At 39.4% G+C, this 10,137-nt stretch overlaps 1 long non-coding RNA gene across 1 annotated transcript; it reads left to right on the top strand.

Annotated features, from left to right (window-relative positions):
• Positions 1-8,222: 8,222 nt before the first annotated feature.
• LOC148315700 (uncharacterized) lies at positions 8,223-9,383 on the top strand. The gene is made up of 3 exons (XR_015840670.1): positions 8,223-8,527; positions 9,038-9,091; positions 9,181-9,383. It is a non-coding gene; the product is annotated as an uncharacterized LOC148315700 (long non-coding RNA).
• The last annotated feature ends 754 nt before the right edge of the window (positions 9,384-10,137 follow it).

Raw genomic sequence — 10,137 nt, forward strand, 5'->3', positions numbered from 1 at the left:
TCAAGGCTGATATTCCTTTATGTACGTCATTAATTTCCAAACAATATCTAATCTTTTTGTTCTGTGGCTTCAACATATTTATCATCTCATCAATATTAGCACCACAGAGTACTGAGTTTCGAGATCCTCACAATAGTCGTTCTCAAAATGATATTTTATTTTTATCAATTTAGCTTTGTTAAGGTAAGATATTTTATTGACAATCTAACATTAATATGCAAAGAACATGTACATTAGTACGAAATGTAAAAGAAAATTGTGGTGGGGGGGTGCGAATTGTTTTCTTCTTGGTAGGGGGGGCATGACAGGAAATAATTGAGAACCACTGGTCTAGTCACACACCAGCTCGGGTTCATTCCCTACCAGAGAAATGACATTCCATGTCCCCAGAGCTAGGCGCTTTATGTTGCCGGGGATTGGACTGCCTTTGACTGCCTCCTAGCTCAAAGGAAACCCAAATTCTTTGGTCCCGCCCACTGGTAGTGAGCCGAAGCCCTTGTATTAAATAATAAATAAATACATAAAATAAAAAAATTAATAAATTTAAAAAACGGACCGATCCACTGCTTGGGTTAGTTTGACCCACCTTGAGATCCGTTCCCACTCAGTGACAGTGTCTACAAGCCACTGCCACCAGGCCAGTGAACCCAACGTCCAGGCAGTGACAAAAAACGTGATCAAATTACATTGCTCATCATAAGGTGTTTGTGAGACGCTCTTTGTATGTTTCCTCAATTAAGACCTGTTTTCCATTGGTGTATTTGAAAAAAGTGGTGAACCTGTTAAATTCACTACAAAACGTTAAGAAGATGAAAGTAATGTTTGAAGGAATATTATTTTTCTATCGACGTGCCGGCGGGCGGGCACAGATAGAGAGTGATAAATCAGCACCACCCGCGCGGGGCGTGCTGACGAAAAGGCAAGCGCTCCTCCTCTCATCGCGTCCTTATTAAGACAGAAAAAAGACGCTGTTGAATTTGACCTATTCGCAGTTCGAGCAGGTGCTTAACGCTGGAGAATATCACCACTTCGAAGTTCGAACTGCTGTTGAAACGGAGAGGTAAGTGTTTTTCGTTGGGTTTTTTTCAAAACATGCGTCGAGTGCATTTGTTCATAGTTAGAGATAGTTGTGTGGAAAACACTATACAAAGTAGCACCATGGATGTGGGCCTACAACACTGGCCTAGCAAACATGTGCTCCTACATCGACATAATTGACGAGCTCCAGTTAAGCATTGAATAATTATAAAACGTCATGGTGCTTTTACTCATTTAAAGAACTAAACCGACGCGTATTGTCATCCGGTGGTCAGGTTTGCATTGAATGTGAGCACGAGGGACGCTAGCTTGTTGCGTTAGCTTTGCGGAGCTAACAGCTTGCACTTTTGTTATAGAACCACAGAATGCAAGTACCATGATAATTTCTGTCATTAATTTTTGTGTAAGACACGATGTTCACTGGTTAATTACATGATTCTTAAAGCAAAGGTTACTGTGAATGCAATTTTGGTAAGATTTTTGTAGTCACACTGCATAAATCTGTCTGTGTCTGTTGTTTAAACTTCAATATAAACTATTATGGTTGAAATCGTTAATTGGGATGGAGGAATTGATATTTTTTTAATTTATAATTTATTTTTCTTACACTGATATTGTTAAAACTCCATTTAGCCCATAGTATTAATAATTCTCAACACAATACTGTCTTTTTTCTTTATAGAATAAACAATGCCTTCCCTGAGATGCAGGAAGTCCCCAAAGCAGGATACTATTGAACATGCAGTCAAGGGTCTGGACAAGACTGCAGAGTTAGAAGCGAAGTATATAAACTAATTTAAAGGTATGATGTTAACGCTTTTGCTAAGATATATTATTGTTTTCTGATAACCAAGCTGACATCGTTTTTTAAGTGGTTATTTTACATTAAGAGTGTCTTGACCTTTTCTTTTGCCACTTTTGTCAGTTTCAAGTTATTTCAGTGAGTGTGAAACCTGATGGTAGGAGTTCTATCTAAATTAAGGCTGTACTTGATGACGCCCTCCGGCATTTTTATACCACAATAGACCGGTGAACAAGTCCGATATTGATAGTCTAGTGTAAAGCACGTAATACGTCACAGAGATCACGTGACGCGATCCAATATGACTGTGTACAGTGTATGTCATTGTTTTGAAACTAAATAATCTTAAAGTTTTTTTTTTTACGTAACCAGGTGCAATTGACATTTGTACTTTCAGTCCTAATACATACTGGCTAATGCAATGCTGGAAAATGAATTTTGGCTGGTCTGTTCCTTTAAAATCATAAAGAAGGGCTCTGCTCTATCCCTCACAAGAAGCAATGTTTCAAACCACCCTACATTAGTATAGTGGCCCAAATGAATATGATGACTCCTTATTTGTGTGCTTAAAAATATGACGAAGCTAACTTGATTTCCCTGTTAACTAGGTCAAGGAGTATTTACCAAGGCCCCTTTCAGGAAAGACGACTTTATTCTTTATTATGGAGTACAGAGGAAAATTGATAGATTCTGATGAATCTCAACGCAGGAAGATGGATGGAAGAGGCACTGTCTTTTTGTTTGACTTCCGCCGGCAAGAAAAAACTTGGAGGTGAGGCAAAGATTGAGATGTTATCTTATTTTTGTTTTTATTTAAAAAAATAAACACATACTCATCCCATAAGTGTTAGGGGAAAAATCATTCTCTAAGCAAAAATGTATAATTACTTTTATTCATGCGTTGAATCTGTACAAATGAAAATATAGATCATGAAGTCTCAAAGACAAGCTGTTAATAGGGTCTGATTCCAATAGAAATTTCTTGTATGATTTGATTTAGATTTAAAAATTGTGGATTTCCTATTTTTATGTTTTGTGTACACAAGATTGTCTCAAAGATTAATTTCTGACATTGATTGAATAATTGTTTTTTTTTTTTTTAATCTATTTTAAGTGTTGATGCAGCTCAAGAAGATGGCAGTCTGGGAAGACTGGTTAATGATGACCACATGCACCCCAACTGTAAAATGAAGAAGATGACAACAGAGGACAGACCACACCTCTGTCTGTTTGCGCTCCGAGACATTGATGTTGGCGAAGAAATAACTTAAGACTATGGACCAGCTGGCCTTGGAGAACACAGGTTTGTAAGATGCATCTTTAAGTACAATAACAGAGCCCACTTGTGGTGTTCTGGTGATGTAGTTTCCAATTAGTTTGGCAATCTAATAAATGTATGTGAAGTTTCTATGGAAGTTGAACATGATGACTGACTGGGGGAGTTCTCCATTGTCCACTATCTGTAATTCAAATTTGTGGGTCTGAGTCAAAGTTTGGCTCTGCAGGAACAACGAACTGGTCAGGGAGTGACAGTATTACAAAGTTCTGCGTTACTCCTTTCTGGGCGGTGGCCCTGTTAGGCCATCATATGCCATATTGCAAATATCCCCATTGTGGGACTAATTAAGGACATCTTTATGTTGTGGTTTCCCTACCAGAACCAGCACCAACCCTGTATATTCATGATATAAAACACTGTTTCAATTTGATATTTAGCCTTTCTATACTGTAAAAATAGAAGACCCCAGGCTTTCCTGCGCGCCCTTGCCCAATTGGTGGTGTTCAGGAGACAACCTGGGACTGAAATATCAGTCACAACCAGTGTTGTTTTCGTCACTGATGACTATGACGAAAATACTTCGTTAACGCCCCTTTTTTAATGACGATGACAAGCTATACGAGGTTCTTTTATGACGAAAACATGACGTGATGTACATGAATTTTTTTCGTTGACTAGACAAAATTGTTAGCATGTGGTTCATAAATTATTTTATGTTGCTTTTAGTGAAATAAAGCCACAACAGTTGCCCAACAAAATGTTTTGCTTCTCTGCTTATTTTGGAGCAGTGAGTATTGATTCCACTGTTGCCACTTTTTTCTGTTTGTAATGAAGAATCCTTAGTAGTCCATCCAAAAGTCTTTGTTATTGGGTGGAAACCTTGAATGCCTTGTTTTAACTCAAATGGACTTAAACCCATCCATCCATCCATCCATCCGTTATCTGAACCGCTTCTCCTCACTAGGGTCGCGGGGGGTGTTGGAGCCTATCCCAGCTGTCTTCGGCAGTAGGCGAGGTACACCCTGAATTGGTGTCCAGCCAATCGCAGGACATGCATAGACGAACAACCATCCACGCTCACACTCATGCCTCGGGGCAATTAGAGTGTCCAAGCAACTTGCCATGCATGTTTTAAGAATATGGGAGGAAACCGGATTACCCAGAGGAAACCCACGCAGGAAGGCCGGAGCCAGAATCGTACCTACGACCTCAATATTGTGAGGCCATCATGCTAACCAGTTGGGCCACCGTGCCGCTTGGACTAAAACCTTTGTGAATAAATTGACGAAAACTAGGGTAAAACTTTTTTTGCGTTTCCGTCGATTAAAACTGGACTAAAACCCTTTTTTTAGTTTTCGTTGACTAAAACTGGACTAAAACTATAACGAATTGGGATGACTAAATGTGATGTAAACAAATCAGCACTTTGTCCAAATGACTTGGACAAAATCTAAAATGCCTGCCAAAAACAACACTGGTCACAACACGTGTCTACAGAAGATTAATTGGCATGGGCGAAATTAATTAGTTTTATTTCATTCATGAGCTTATGTTTTGTTTTGGGTGGCTAAGGCTTAAAATGTGTAAAAATCTAATCCAACCTCAAATATAATTAATTCAATAAATTTATGATGCTACTAAAACATCGAAGCAGCCTCCTCCAGGCTTTACAGACTCAGAAATGGAGGTATGCGTATCGTGTGCTCATCCTGTCGTGTCTCGAGATGTTAAAATTGCAGTTAGATAGACGTGTGCTGATTAGACAAGACTTCTAATATATCTGGTGTCACAGGATATTTGTCAGTGAATGTGTATGTCTGGTTTGAGGCTCACTCAGCTTTTTCTTGTGTTGTGGGGTCCAGTTGAGTTGAATTGCGAGTCAGGTATGTTGGCCATCTGACACCCAACTGTCAGGTTTGCGTTCGTGGGGACCCCGTAGAGCCATTTTTATTGTTGACATAAATCATAGCTAATCATCTTTTCCTTCATTATCATATGAAATACAGTTAGGAGTTGTATGTGCCTTTACTATGTTATAATCTTAGAACCTACCAGCCACTACAGCTGTCCGACAAGAAGACTTTTGGCTGTCCTGTGCTCCATTGCGGCCCTGGTGGCGTTCAAAAGACAACCTGTGACTGAAATATCAGTCACAACATATCTCTACTGAAGATTAATTGTCATGCGCTAAAGTAATTGGTTTTGTTTCATTCGTGAACTTGTTCGTTAAAATGTGTAAAATTCTGATCCATTTTCTTTTTTTTAATTCATTAAATTAATATTCAACTTGTTCATTAGGATGGAGGACAACCGACAATGACTGAATCGGCTGAGGTTGATGCCACCAGAACATCGAAGCAGCCTTCTCAAGGTTTGACAGACTCTGAAAAGGAGGTATGCGTATCATGTGGTCATCCTGTCGTGTCTTGAGATGTTAAAATTACAGTTAGATAGACCTGTGCTGGTTGGACAAGTTTTCTAATATATCTGGACATAAATCGTAGCTAATAATATTTTCCCTCATCATCATATGATATACAGTTATGCGTAGTGTATGTCTTTACTATGTTACAATCTAAGAACCTACCAGCCACTACAGTTCTCTCATTGGGAGACTTAAGCTTTCGTCAGGCTGTCGACTGCTGCATTGCCCTCTTATTGGCTTTAAGTACACAACCTGTAACTGAATTATCTGTCAGAACAGAACCTATGTGTCCACAGCAGGTGATTTGGCATGTGGATTCTTCAGATTTTTAGAAAATAGGTAAAATTGTGATCAAAAGTTTAAAATGTATAAAATTCTGGTATAGTTTGCAATAGTATATCTATTAAATCATTTCAAAACTTCTTAACAAGGATGGAGAACATTGGCTGTGACCGAATTGGTTGAGGTTTACATTACCAGGACCATTGAGCAGCCTCCTCGGGATCTACAAATTTAGGAATGAAGATATGCATTCCATGTTACAATCCTGTTATGGCCCGAGGTTTTGAAGTTGCAGTTACATATTGGGCTGGGCGATATGGCTGATAAGTACATAGCGATATAAGTATTTCATATGGGTCCATCGATACACATTGAATTCTTTTTTCATATTATTTTATTCATTATTTTTTTTATTTTCCAATATTTTCACTGCCCTGTTAAAAAAACATTTAATGTAGTTTTCCTCCCGGGAGCTTTTTGTTACGGTCAATTAAGTGTTTTTGTTAAATATAGCTGCGTAGAATAATTATATGCATTATTATCGTACCACAATGTTTTGGTTTTGCAAATAATTTCCTAAAATCATTCTAATTTTGTTATTACATTATTTTGTCATAATATCATTCATCAATATTTTAGTTTTTTTTTTTTTCAAATAGAATTAAGACCTTTTTCTGTGCAGATTCCTCTGGGGATTAAGTATTTAATGGGTTCTCAATTTTCTCTTGGACTCTGATGCAACCCAGTCTCCTCCCTTGGACAAAAAATATGGGCTGAATCTTCCTTGGAATAACGACACAGATTCTGACGAATCATTGTCAAATCCTGCCCCTGAACTTTGTGCCTCAGACCCAGACCATATTACTATCCCAAGGCTCAGGAGGACCAAAAGTATACAGGTAAACAACCCATATAGATTTCAGGGAATCTTACAAGCAAATTGCATATATTTTATTGGTCTCCTGCCTTCTATCCTTTATATTTCGTTGTTGTTGTTGTTTTTTAGATTAAAAAAACAGGCTGACTTTGGAATGGATAAGCATTATTACTCCAACTCAGATGACAGTGGAGATGAATATATTCCGGATACAAGTGAGGCCTCTGATTCAGACGGAAGTGAATCTTTGAAAATTGTGGACCCTCTCTTGAAGTCTAAGAATGCCTTCAGAGATTTTTCTCCCACACCACGAATCTCAAAAGCCACCTCAACGCAGGTTGTTAATCAAGGGCGTTCACCCGTTCGGAGGAGTAGCAGCACTGGTGTGATTCTTGAATTCTATGGCTCTTCAAATATTTGTGCAGTTTAACACAAATCATCCAAAATAGAATTCAAGCACATCTGTGACAGAAATTCAAATTCAGAAGTCAAAGAGAGAGAACAAAAAAAAAAATCTAATGCTGCGCTTCTTCCGAAGACATATACTGTAAACATTAAATGTATGTTAGGACAATCTTGAAAAAAGTATTAGAACACCCTTTACTTTTATTTCTTGTTAATTTTATTAACCAAAATATGTCCATTTTTATTACAGATTAATGAATACAAAATTAAAACTCTAATCAGCTACTTTTTAATCGTTATATTTGTATAAACAAATGTTATACATCTGTGTGTTAACTTATACAAGAAATGACGGAAAAGCAAGGGTGGTTTAGTATTTTTTTATCGTATATAGTCTGTATAATATCTTTAACCTATGCTGATGCTGTTTAATACTGATTTAAATAATAATAATAATGTCATAATCTGTTGGTTTTACATGAACAAAACCTTTCAAGCACTTTTTAAAATTCTAAATACTACCTCTTGTCAGTAAGTTGGTTCACAGCACTGCCTTGGAGTGAAAGTGTGTAGTGCTGAGACAGTCGGTATGTGCTGAGTCGTCTGACGTTTGTGTGACTGGTACCCAGGAAGGTAGCAAAACCAGGCAGTGTGTATGTCGTACCCAGGAAGGCAGAGAAACCAAGCAATATGTATGTGGTACCCACGAAGGCAGAGAAACTAAGCAGTGTGTATGTGGTACCCGGGAAGGTAGCAAAACCAGGGAGTGTGCATAGATACAGACCCCAAAAGTGATTAAAACCAAATAAAGTCCCCAGAAGATCATCTGTAGTCAGGTGAAGGACCCTGTACTTTGTTCAACTCATTTACTCCCTTAGACGTACAAAGACGTCTTTTAATGCAATGGCGCCCTCTACCAAAGACGTATAAGTACGTTTCCTGTCTTTTTTACGTCATAGTGTACATAAGGGTCTGATGCAACCTCTGACTGAGAATCAGCCTTGTCCGCATTGTGAATCATGTAAAAATCACCCAGCAGGGGGCAGAGGTGCAAAAGATCCGCCTTGAATCTGCGCCAGAGGTACAAATGGGGGGGCGGGATCCTGGGGTAGACTTATAAGTGTGGAGAGCAGCGTGGGTAGCAGCAGCATCGGCAGCACTAGCAGCAGTCGCATTAGTAGCGTTAGCAATGAAATCCTCCAAGCAAATGACGATCGAGGAATGCTTTTTTGTAAAAAAAAAGCTTCCTAAAAGCATCAAGGCGATGGAGACGCTTTGGTTGAGAGGATGACGCTTCGTCGTCGTCACAACAAAACGGCGTCTAAAGAGGGTGCGCGTGCCTTGCGGCCTGCATCGCCTGCCTTCGGACAATAGCCAAAGCAGCTGAGAGTCCTCACCAGATCCCCCCCGAACGAGGAGGTAAGCGCTCGCAAGTTACCATTGAACATGTGGTTTTACCCCTCATGCTTTTATTGTACATATCATGCATCTTCCTCATCCGGCCGCCTCTATTGCACAATTACACGCGAGCGTAAGTCCTCGCCGACGAGGAAGTAAACGCTCGCAAGTTACCATTAAACATGTGGTTTTAGCCCTCATGCTTTTATTGTACATATCATGCATCTTGCGGGCAGAAAATGTCGCGTAAATGTGCAGTTAGACGCAAGCTTGCTCGCTGACTTTCTCGTCCGGGCGCCTATTGCACAATTACACGCGAGCGTAAGTCCTCGCCGACGAGGAAGTAAACGCTCGCAAGTTACCATTGAACATGTGGTTTTAGCCCTCATGCTTTTATTGTACATATCATGCATCTTGCGGGCAGAAAATGTCGCGTAAATGTGCAGTTACGCGCGAGCGCATCTCCTCCCCGACGAGGAAACAACAATACTGAATGGTGTGGTAATCATGCATACTTTCTAAAATTCACAGATTGTGCATCCCGCGGCAAGAAAGTTCCTCCTCGTCTTGTTGGTGTAAAGAAAGGTAAATTATAATATGAAACTTCACACGCCAGCAATAAAATGCAGCAATAAATATATATTTCCAATTGTTTGTATTTCTGTAATTTACAGGTTGTGCATCAGGAAGCAGTGGTTCCGGATGGCGTCACACTGGATGGCAACCGAGGAAAATCGACTTTACAGCAACCCCTGGACCACTGAATGCCGCTGCCCATTTGGAGTCTGAGGAGCCAGCTGATTTCCTGCAGCTGTTTCTCACGGATGAGCTTCTGCAGCACATCGCGGATGCCAGCAATCACTTCCCAGACAATTATTTTCACACAAACCCCAGTGGACAAACACAAGCTCGCCTATTTTCCACGGACCAGCAAAGCCAGACCACAACGAAAGTGTCGGGTCTGTTTGTGCAAAGGCAAACGGAGTGAAACAAGAATGTTGTGTGCCCTTGCATCAAGGCAACTGTTTTATTTTATATCACACAAAAAAAAAGTATGTATGACACTGATGTATTTCATTTTTGTACATAGTTCAACAGTTCAGTCGTTTAGTGTTATGTGCAAATAAATTTATTTTATCAAAAACATTTTTTGTGCTTTTTTTTGTTATTTTATAGAAGGCATGCATTATTTAGATGTTAGAGGTGTCATAAAAGCCATAAATAATAGTGTCAAAATTCAAATTATGGTCAAAATGCATCAGTTTACAAAAAGCTCATTTTCTCAGTTTTTTTCCCCAGGGATTGGAGTTTTCATGAAATTTAGCTATTTTCAAATGCCGATTGCTCAAGAATGGAAAAAGATAGGAACAAACATTTTTTTCTGTTGAAAGAAGAGAGTCTCATCTTTCTTCGGGTGTGCTCCATGTCTATATAGCATTAGAATACTATATTCTGTGGGCCTTGCAATATTAGTCAAAACCCAGGAAAACGCTGGGATTGAGCGGGTTGCTCCAGTGAAAATGGCTGGTATTTAATGAGTTAAGACTGGTTAGGACATCCGGCTCGCAGTCCCAAGGTGCAGGGTTCGATCCCGGGACCCAGCTTTCCTGTGTGGAGGTTGCATTTGTGAG

This window comes from Idiotropiscis lumnitzeri, unplaced genomic scaffold (assembly GCF_059441095.1).
Source record: "Idiotropiscis lumnitzeri isolate Australia: NSW breed Sydney's pygmy pipehorse unplaced genomic scaffold, RoL_Ilum_1.0 HiC_scaffold_53, whole genome shotgun sequence".
In the NCBI taxonomy this organism is placed as follows: Eukaryota; Metazoa; Chordata; class Actinopteri; order Syngnathiformes; family Syngnathidae; genus Idiotropiscis; species Idiotropiscis lumnitzeri.